Below are 10,611 nucleotides of genomic sequence, written 5' to 3'. Positions count from 1 at the left end.
ATATTGCAAGGGTTTATATTTACTATGTGAAAGCCTTTCGAAAACAAAAATACTATTTGGGCCAGTAAGTCTGCCCTTTTTTTTCTGATCCCAATCTCACCTTCCAGCTTTTCATCATATCCTCAAACCCCCTTATTTAATGCCAGCAAATCCTGGCCTCTCAAATGCCTTTATGCTTTCTGCTTCCACAGTCATCTTTGATAACAGGATTAGACAGAAGATCATAAACTCAGAGTATAAATGTTTCTGAATTGCAGCAGAGGACTGTGCCACGAAGCCTTAATAACAACACTCTTCAGAAGATCAAATCAATAGCTAAGTCACTAAAGGCCTTGTATATCCCATTCACCTCTATGCACAATAATGCAATGGTCTGAGAAATGCCACCATTCTTTCCTCCTGAATTGTAAAGCAGCACTAGAAAGAAAATAAACAAATAAAAGCATGTTCTTCAAAACAGCAAAGGTTTTGAAAAATTCTCAATGTCTTAGAACTATAATTTCCATAGCTAAATATTATTTAATCATATCATGTTATACTTAAAGAAAGTATCCTTGTAGTATGTATGTATGCCCAACAGATATAAAACTCTAAACTTAAACTGACATTTCTTATTTAAAAAAAAAATTTTTAGGTGATGCAGATAATTGTCAATTTTTATTTAACTCAAAGTAGAAATGCTACAACCTTAATGAGATTATCTTAAATTAATGTTCCAGAGGAGATTATTAGGGATTCATGTCACTTTAGGACTCAGAAAAGTGAACAAAAATTGCATTCAACTTTGCATGTCATATCCAGTCATTTCTTATATAGTCTTAAAATAATCTTAGATATGTGAAGTGAAAGACTATTTGATGTAAATTAGCATTTCCAATGCTAGTCCAATCAACTTCATTTTAAATTCAATCCTTAACAAGAATTGAGATTAAGTAAAATAAATAACTTACAAATTATATGTCTAATATCAATATGCCCAGTATGACAGTTTCACTTAGGAACTTATAAAATAGAATTAAAATAGTTATCAAAAATAAATTGATTTGTAAGCCAAAATTATAATAATGCTTGTTAGGTACAATACAGTAACCTATATCCTTGCATTTTGTTTTAAATTTATCATATTTGCCATAATAAAGTTTCTATTTAAACTTGATTTATACTACAAGGATAAGAATACTTCTCATTTTGTGCTTCAAGAATTTGGATCTAGATGTGCCTTAATATTGGAGAAAGGCATCACTAATTCAAACATTCACTGATATAATTCTTTAGGATACAATACAATAATGAATTATATAAACATGGTACTTATATATCATTCAGTAGATACAGATAATATAGATATATATGAATTTATTCAACTTTAAACCACCTTATAGTGTCTACTGCATAGAGCTCTCAAATTAATTCAAGCAAATTATGAAAGTATACAAAGCTTCACTGTAATTTTTTTTTATTTGTGATCTTTATCTGCAAAGTTCCACATAAATCTGTATTTTTTCCATTATTCTTGGTAGCCTAAATTTCAGAATGGATGTGTCAATTCTGTCCTAACAATAAGTATATTGGACTACAGAAAATAAACAACAGCTTGAAAGGGGTCTTAAATAATGTGTAACAGACCTCCATTATTATGGGCTTGGCAGACAGGAAATATTAATACAAAGTAAGAGCACCACTGATTGGAAGAGAGAGGAAGAAAGGGAGAGAGGAAGGAAGGGGAGAATAGAGGAAAAAAGAAAGGAAAAACTCACAACAGCTCATAGGAGAAACATCTGAGCTTCAATTCTCAGTCTAGGGTTGGTCACTACTGTAGGCCCCAGAAAAGGAAGCTCTGTTTTTTAGTAATTTAGTGCCCAGTAATAAAATGACAGATGACAGTACTTTCTAAGGCCTTCCAGATCTATAATACTGAAACCCTCCCTGAAAGGAGCTTTCTTGTTTTATAGATGAGGATAAACAGTGCAGGGAGCAGCTCCACCAGAAGCTAAACCTTTACTCAGGAGAGTCCACACTCAGTGCCACAGAAACATTCCCATCAACCAGTTTCCTACCCTTTATTACACAGGCAAGGTTGAAATACACCTCTTTTATCTGATAGCCAGGTTAAACAGGCAAATAAACAATTACTAAAAACTATTAACATAGAGAAGAGAGCTGTTAACTCACTGAAAACCCAGACATAGGACATTTCTGCTACACTTTGGAGGATCAATAAAATGCCATTGCAGAAAAAGGAAGAAAAGGGCACTGAGCAGCTAAATAAAATATGAAAAAAAGGGACAGGAAAAGCACAGAAAAGTTTCAAAAATAATAAAAATAGAATAGCACACAGAATTATCCAAGGCTAGGAAAAGAACAGAACAGGGCCCAATTGTGAAGTCACTTGAATACTATTGGGAATAATCACTTTTAATATACATACCAATAAAGAAAAATACTAGAATAATTATCTGAAATAAAACACTCTAAAAGAGTATAATTAGGATGTAGACAGTAAGCAACCTTAGAACTTCAAAGATCCTAGATATAGAATTATAAGTGTATGAAGCCATTCTTAGACATCCAGCTCTGATAAATCTTCAAATAACTTTAGTTGTATTTAAGACCAAATAAGAACCACCCCATGAACCTAGTCCAGATATCCTGACTACAGAATTGTAAGCAAATAATTTGTACAGAACATAGGATGCTGTCACAAATAAAAAGTTTAAAAATGGGTCTCGATGTTAATCTCCAGGATATATAAAAAAAATTCAACACCAGAAAATAAATAACCTAATCAATTAATGTGCTAAGGAACTGAACAGACATTTCACAGAAGAAATACAATAGATCAACAACTATATGAAAAAAAGTTTAACATCTCCAGGAATTAGAGAAATGCATATCAAAACTAAGATTTCATCTCACTCAAGTCAGAATGGCAATTATCAAGAACATGAGCAACAATAAATGTTGGCTAGGATGTGGGGGAAAAGGTAAACTCATACATTGCTCATGGGACTGCAAATAGTTGCAACCATAAAGAAAGCAGAAGGAGATTCCTCAGAAAACTTGAAATGGAACCTCCATTTGACTCAATTATCCCACTCCTTGGTTTATACCCAAAAGACTTAAAATCAGCATACTATACTGATGCAGCCACATCCATGTTTTTAGCAGCTCAATTCACAATAGCTAAACTATGGAACCAACCTATATGACATTCAACAGATGAATGGATAAAGAAAATATGGTATATATACACAATAGAATATTACAAAGCCTTAAGAATGAAATTATGGCATTTGTTGGTAAATGGATGGAGCTGGAGAATATCATGCTAAGTGAAGTAAGCCAATCCCAAAATACCAAAGGCCAAATGTTTTTTCTGATATGTGGATGCTAATTCACAATAAGGGGAATGGTGTGGTTAGGGCAAAATAGAGGTACTTTGGATTATGTAGAGAGGGAGTGAAGGGAGAAGGCGGGGTATAGATGTAGTAAGCATAGTAGGATGAATAAGACATCATTACTATATGTACATATATAATTACATGACCGGCATGATTCTACAACATGTACAACCGGAAGAATGAGAAATTACACTCCATTTATGCATTCTAACGTCATGAGTAAGTAATTAGAACAAATAAAAAAATTAGTCTCTGCATCCACTCAAATTCCCTTTTCTTTGCTAACAGCATGTCCTTATATTTAATTAAAACCATATGTGGTTATTTTCAGTCTTACAAAATAACAAATAGATACAAAAACTTATTTCAAATTTAGTAAGCCATGGACATAAAATTCAAGTTCAATCCTTATAGTTTCTGGCATATAGTACAAGAAGATGATGAACATTTATACTATCCCAACTCCCTCATATTTCTGAAACCAGGTAAATTAGAATAAAGATAACAAGACATGAAAATAGACATGCATAAGCACTGGACAATCTGAGTATGTTTATCATTTGTCCAAAATCACCTTTGCCAGACAATAAAGAAATATTAGGGCATATACAAAGAATAAAATTTCACACAACAAGCATGTCAAGTAAAAAGATATCTAGTCATCATGGTTGGTTACTTTAATCCTGTGGTCTATGCCATAAAAATACAAATATAGTAAAAGCTAATCACATAAATCCTTGGATTATTGAACAATTTTTAAAATATTTTTAAAATTTGATTATTTTTATCAATCAAAGCCTGTAACTTCTATGTACTTTAAAATGTGGCAAAACAGTATGGTTCCTTAGGTATATTTTATTCCAAGTTCTAATTGCCCTCCCATTCACTGAATAATTTTTCATATGTATAAAATATTTATTGTATTAAAAATATAGCAAAAAGTGTAAAGTATTTTATAAATCTATCCAGGATCATTTATGATTTATTTTTGCTCCATTATAAATCTTTGTTTTAGGTGAGTAAAAATTTTAGGTTCAATCTATATCGATAAATCTGAATGAAATATATTTGAGTGATTAAATAGTGGAAGAAGACTAGTTCATGCTTTATAAAATACACACTACTGACTTTTCATGCCAATATTAATGTTCTCCAACTATAAAACATGAGGATCACTGGAGCCTCCAGCAAACTTTTCAAGAATCAAGAACCCAAACATTTTATGAGTAGATAAATCCTTTGAAAGTTCATATATATTACCCATGACCCTTATATAAAAATAAGTATTTTTTTCCTTATTTATTTTCTCTGAATTTTTTAATGAATGTGAATATAGCTCAACCAAGATGTCAAAAAATTTAATATGGCACTGCCGGCAAACATCTGTATATAATTTATCTCTGAGAAGGAAATAACTCTAGTATGCTACAGTTTACCAAGAAAATAACTTTTTTTTTCTATATTTGTGTTTTGTTTTTGAGTACTAAATACAAACATAATTGAATAGATGATCTTTATCAAGGGTATATAAAATCTTTATATAGATTCATTAAATTAATAAACCCTCATAAGATATTTCATATAAAAAAGTAAAAATGTCTCTCTTTTAAAATTACAGGTCTTTCATTATCTAACCCTGTGTAATGCTAAACTTAACTAGCATTATGCAGTATTAATATATCCCAATACTTGGAACTTATACAAATACTGCTATTTTAATAAATAATTAATGTGTCATGTGGCTGGAAAGTGTGCTTAATAATAACAAGGGATAAATTAATTTCTGAAAAGGTCAATACTCAACCTTCAACCTTCAAACACATAACACCTGTATAAACTACCTTATTTTTTTTAAAAAAAATAAAACATATGAATTACCCCTTTAAGTACACTTAAATACTATTCTTTTATTATAATTCAACATGAAAAATGCAATCATTTTTTAATGGTGTTTCAACATGACAGTGTCTCTAAACCACCAAAACCGGGACATCAGGCAAATCCTATTTTGAATCCCCATTGGTTTTTATTACTGTGGCTAATTTTAGTATTCTTTATAAAAGTAGGTGAAAACCACAATACATAGTGTTTAACTCCTTTATCAAAATAAAAATGATATATTTTCCCAGGAAGAAAAAACAGATTATACATTTTTCAAATAGATAATAGGAGTCGATTATTTCTGTAATTAGCTATTAGGAGCAGTATCAAAATGTTTACTATTTTCAAATTATTGTAGAACATGTTTACTTTTAAAAAATAATTAAATGCAAAATAAATTATTTAAATGTTCCTTACCATGGCAAGAACCCTCAATTTTTTCATATCCTGTACTGCAGATACACCTTCCAAGAGGAACCAGTCAATCTCCATCTGCTCCACAATATAGTTTAGGAGTATCACGCTCTTCAGCACTCTTCACACAAGAGCCCCGTACTTCGACCAAAGAGGAAGAGTCGACTCTTGGGATGGTATCAGGAAATATGGCCAAGTTCCGAACAGTGAAGGGACACTTTTTGTAGAAAACACGAACAGAGACCAGGGCAATGCATGCCCCAATGTCTTGAAATGACAGATAAAATCCCTTTCTTTCTATAGGCCCCACTTCACGAATTTCGGTGTTGAGTTTGAGGATGCGATCACCTAAATCCATCTGGGTAAAACTCTCATCAGCAACAATTGTGTCAATCTTTATATACTGGCTTGGCTTGAATTTAATTGCATGGGACTCATCTGATTCCATATAATACAGATTAAAGGTTTCTTTGCAAGTCTCCAAGACCCAAGGGATGCTGTTACAATCCCTTAGTGTGAACTTCATTTCCACATAAATTTTCTGAGCTGCATTGCGTGAGATCCAGTTTGTTCGAAGCCAGTTGTTTTGGTTTGGCTCCATTACATTGCATACCTGGTAAGTATGAATAGGCTTATCGTGTTCATCCATTTGAGTGATGGCATCCTACTGTGAAAAGAAAAAAATTAAGTAATTATAAAATGATAATGGTGAAACGGAAACTTCCAAATGTTTTAACAAAAAGTCAATTGAAAGGATACAAATGAAGCTGTTCAAAGCAATAATGCAACAGCATTTTAATCATGAGCCTCTGGTTGAAAGGATGGTTTCTGCAATTGACCATCCCTGTATGAATCTTGCCTTCTTACATATTAACTGTATGACCTACAGCAACTTAATTTAATGTCTCTAATTTCCTTAAGTGTAAAATTTATAGGACTGTTATAAAGTATATACTACTTAAATACATAAAGAGCAGTTTAATTATTTCCTGTAACACTAAAAGAACATAAAGAAGCATTCAATATCTGATTAAAAAAAAAAGAAAAGAAAACAATGAGACCCACGATATATGCTCTCTGTTTTCCCCATCTGTCCTAATATCCAACTTGCCCCACATCACATCATGATGTTTTTTACAGTATTCAGTAAAATATTTACATGGTTCTTTGGGGGGATGTTTACATGGAGAAAAGGGCCAGAAAAATCACACAAGAAATATGAAACTACTCAAAGACAGTATATAATGATACTTAAAGTTGTGCATTATCCTTGATGTCAAATTTGTGAAAAAAATTGTTTCTTCAATCATTGACAGAAAAAAGATGAGGAGGAAGAGGAGGAAGAAAGGAAGAAAGAGAAATAAAGAAATTAGAATTGGACTCAATACCAAAGCAATTGATAAATTTCATCTTAACCAAGAAGAGAGAAAATACTTTACATTAGATTTCTAAATTTGAATTTGATTTCCTAAAATAAGAAAATAAATTCAAGATTGGTACAACTGTAAAAGAATATGAAATTTACTAACATATCTGGAAATTGGGACCTGAGGCTAGAATATAAGTTTGAGGCCTTACATACAAAGTGTATAAATATTTTTAAATAGTAAATCATACTTTAAATAAGATGAAAATTTGGGCTGGGGATATGGCTCAAGCGGTAGCGCGCTCGCCTGGCATGCGTGCGGCCCGGGTTCGATCCTCAGCACCACATACAGACAAAGATGTTGTGTCCGCCAAATACAAAATAATAAATATTAAAAAAAAATTCTCTCTCCCTCTCTCTCCTCTCTCTCACTCTTTAAAAAAAAAAGATGAAAATTTAAATTTTTATATTCTTACTTTGTAAAGACAACTTCCTAACAACCTCAGATGCCAGGTCAATGCAAAATACTTGTATTTTTTAGAATAGCAAGGGAAGTATGTGGTGGTCCACAGAGGGCTAGCCTCTAACTTCAGTCAGTCCTACTGCTGTTCCATTCCTTGACTCTAGCTCCATGCCAATCCATGAGGGCTTCACCATGTACATATGGTGGCCTATAAGCCTTCAGGTACAAGCTGTGCCCCTTTTCTGCTACCCAAAGCTGCCAACTTTGGTCTTCCTTTCAGCTTGAGATGAGCAGAACAATGCACAGTATTTCCATTGGAGGATGGACCTCAAAAGGACATGGAGTTCCTGAAGGAAACCTGAGCTTGAATAAGAAATTATGGGGTCTTGACTATCTGTGGTCTTATGAAAGAGGATTTATGTGGCAAATCTCCTCATCCCTCAAGGTTAGAGCTTCATGAAGAGGAGTGAGGCCAGAGGAGAGAAAGGGCAAGATCATGAAAAGCTCTAGACACAGAGCATGGCCTTCCTTTTCTGGGTCTAAAGATGACAGGAAGATAAAGAGTACCCCAATTTGGAATTTGAAAATATTATAATTATTCTTTTTTAACATGCAGAGTTAAATATAATATTTAAAGAACCCAGTAGGTTCTACCTCACTATTAGTTGGTTAATGTAAACATTTACTTCAAAACACTTTTAACTTCATAAAATATACTGTGAATCTTACAGGTCATGTGTTAATAATTAATGAATTTATTGTATGTGTCAAGTTCCATAAAAGTGTGAAAATGAGGATACAAGGCTTGCTCTCAGTGGAAATATTATTATATCTTTAAAATAAAAAAATAAGAAAATGTAACTGATAGCGTAGGTTTGTTTATAAGTAACAATGGAATTGGATATATAATAAACATAGTATGTGCTCAAATGAGAACTTATTCATGAATTGGAGTGGTTTGGAAGGATTGGCAATGAAGAAGGCACTTGACATGCACCTTAAAGACTAAAACAATTCAGTAAGGCAGAGGGGAAGATGTTGAAGCTAATGTATAAAACTAATCTACATGCCTACACTTTGAGAAAACTTTAAGATTGTACCACAGATATCTAATGGATTAAATTTCAAAATTTCATTCAAAACAAATACATAATTCATTTTCTATGTGTATAGATAAAGGTAGAAATTAGAGAAACATACAAATCAAACCACCATTAATTCTGTCATTAATTTGACAATTTGCTTCAGCTGCATTGCAGTCACTGAACCCAAAATATTCTAATTCCTTAATCTCCTGATACTAATTTTTTTTTCAAATATGTTTTATGTTGGAATAAAATAGTATACTCATTGGCTATAATTTGTATCTGAAATATCTCCACCATGTTAAAGACTTGATTGCTAATCTGTAGCACTTTGGGGAGACTGGCCTAATAGAAGGAAATTAGATCACTGGGAGAGTGTTCTGAAAGGAGATATTGGTTATACACACACACACACACACAAACACACACACACACACACACACACACACATCCTCTCTTTTCCCTTCATGACTGCCATGAGGTGAGAAGCTCCTCTGCCACATGCTCATTCCATTATGTACTGTGCTGCCACAGACCCAAGGGCAATGATGTCAAGTGATCATGAACTGAAACCTCTGAAATAGTGAGCCAAAGTAAAACTTTCCTTCTTATAATTGGATTATCTCAGGTATTTGTCACAGTGGAAAAAAAATCTAACACACCATTATATAAAAATTTGCTAAGATACAATGTAGAAAAAAACTTAGTAAAGCAAACCATACATTTGCAAATCATTTCTGTTTTTATGGCCAACATAGATAGAACAGAGATTCTTTTGTCTTGATTTTTTAAGCCCTTTCTTTAGATCAAGTTGTGGATAGATGAATTATGAAGCGATAGAAAAGGTTAAAAACTTCAAATTTCATGATTAGTAAGAAGTTTTGCTTAAGCAAGAATTAGGTATAGTCCAAAGGACTATTTCTTTGGGCTACATGTTCATCTTGAATGTAATGACCTCTGAGGAAACTATACACTGAGTTTATACTCATTAAAGCTTTATACTCATTAAAGTAGCATAGAAAGGGCTGGGATGTAGCTCACTGGCAAAGCATTTGTCTTGTATTCACAAAGCCCTGGGTTCCACCCCCAGTTCCAAAAAAGACGAAAAAAAAGTAGTAGTAGTAGTAGCACAGATTTTCATACCTTAATGGTATTCATTTTCATGATATCAGTAAGGAATCCAAGGCTCCCAAGTTAAAGTAATTGCTCATTGCTGTACTTGTACTGACCATGAACTAGAACCAAGGCTTCTGGCTTGATTTTCCATAGTCTATGATGTTTTGGCATCTTATAAAGCTTGCTGGAGAGAGTTGAGCAGATGAAAAAATTTCCCTCCCAGGGATAGATAATTCTTAGAGATTGCAAAGGACTGACCTGAAGTGAATCTTTTATATGCCAAACAACCAACCCCAAGTCTAAATCCCCAAACACTCACTTATCTAACTCTCACACAGGCAGCCAATATTCCATTATTCCTTTTGTTCTAAATCATCCTAGGCTGGGTATGAGGCATTTAGAGACCGCTCTTAAAGTACAAATCCCACAGGAATTATTTAAACTAACCATGCTGAAGTGCCTACTATGCAGTACCTTATCTTGGAAATCTCATTAAAGACTTCTGGCCTGGAGTTTTGCCATCTACCATCTGACCAAAACCTCTATTGTCTTTCATGGCATGTACAGACTCCCTCTGTGGGACTCATGAGTATATAAATCTTACAAAGCCATATTACTTTTCCTGCTATAGACACCGCAACTATATCATAACATATCCAACCGTAACTATATCATAACATATTCAACATGCACATTCTTAAAATAAATAGTCATATGACTCTTAAAACATTCTTTCCCAGAAAGTCTCTGAAGGAAAACTCATTCTTGCTAAAGCAACAGTTTTCATTAAGCAAGATAGTTCACATGACAAAACTTGCACTCATCATCTATAATTCATATATCCACTCCTGTACACAAAGAAAGCAACTCATAAAGAACTGCAAA

The 10,611-nt window shown here is 33.1% G+C and overlaps 1 pseudogene; it reads right to left on the bottom strand.

The window, feature by feature from the left end:
* Positions 1-295: 295 nt before the first annotated feature.
* The window catches only part of LOC143410652 (ephrin type-A receptor 6-like), a 140,469-nt pseudogene continuing 130,153 nt past the window's right edge, over positions 296-10,611 (bottom strand).

The sequence above is a fragment of the Callospermophilus lateralis genome, chromosome 11, assembly GCF_048772815.1.
Source record: "Callospermophilus lateralis isolate mCalLat2 chromosome 11, mCalLat2.hap1, whole genome shotgun sequence".
NCBI lineage: Eukaryota > Metazoa > Chordata > Mammalia > Rodentia > Sciuridae > Callospermophilus > Callospermophilus lateralis.
This window is presented reverse-complemented; position numbering and strand designations above follow the sequence as displayed.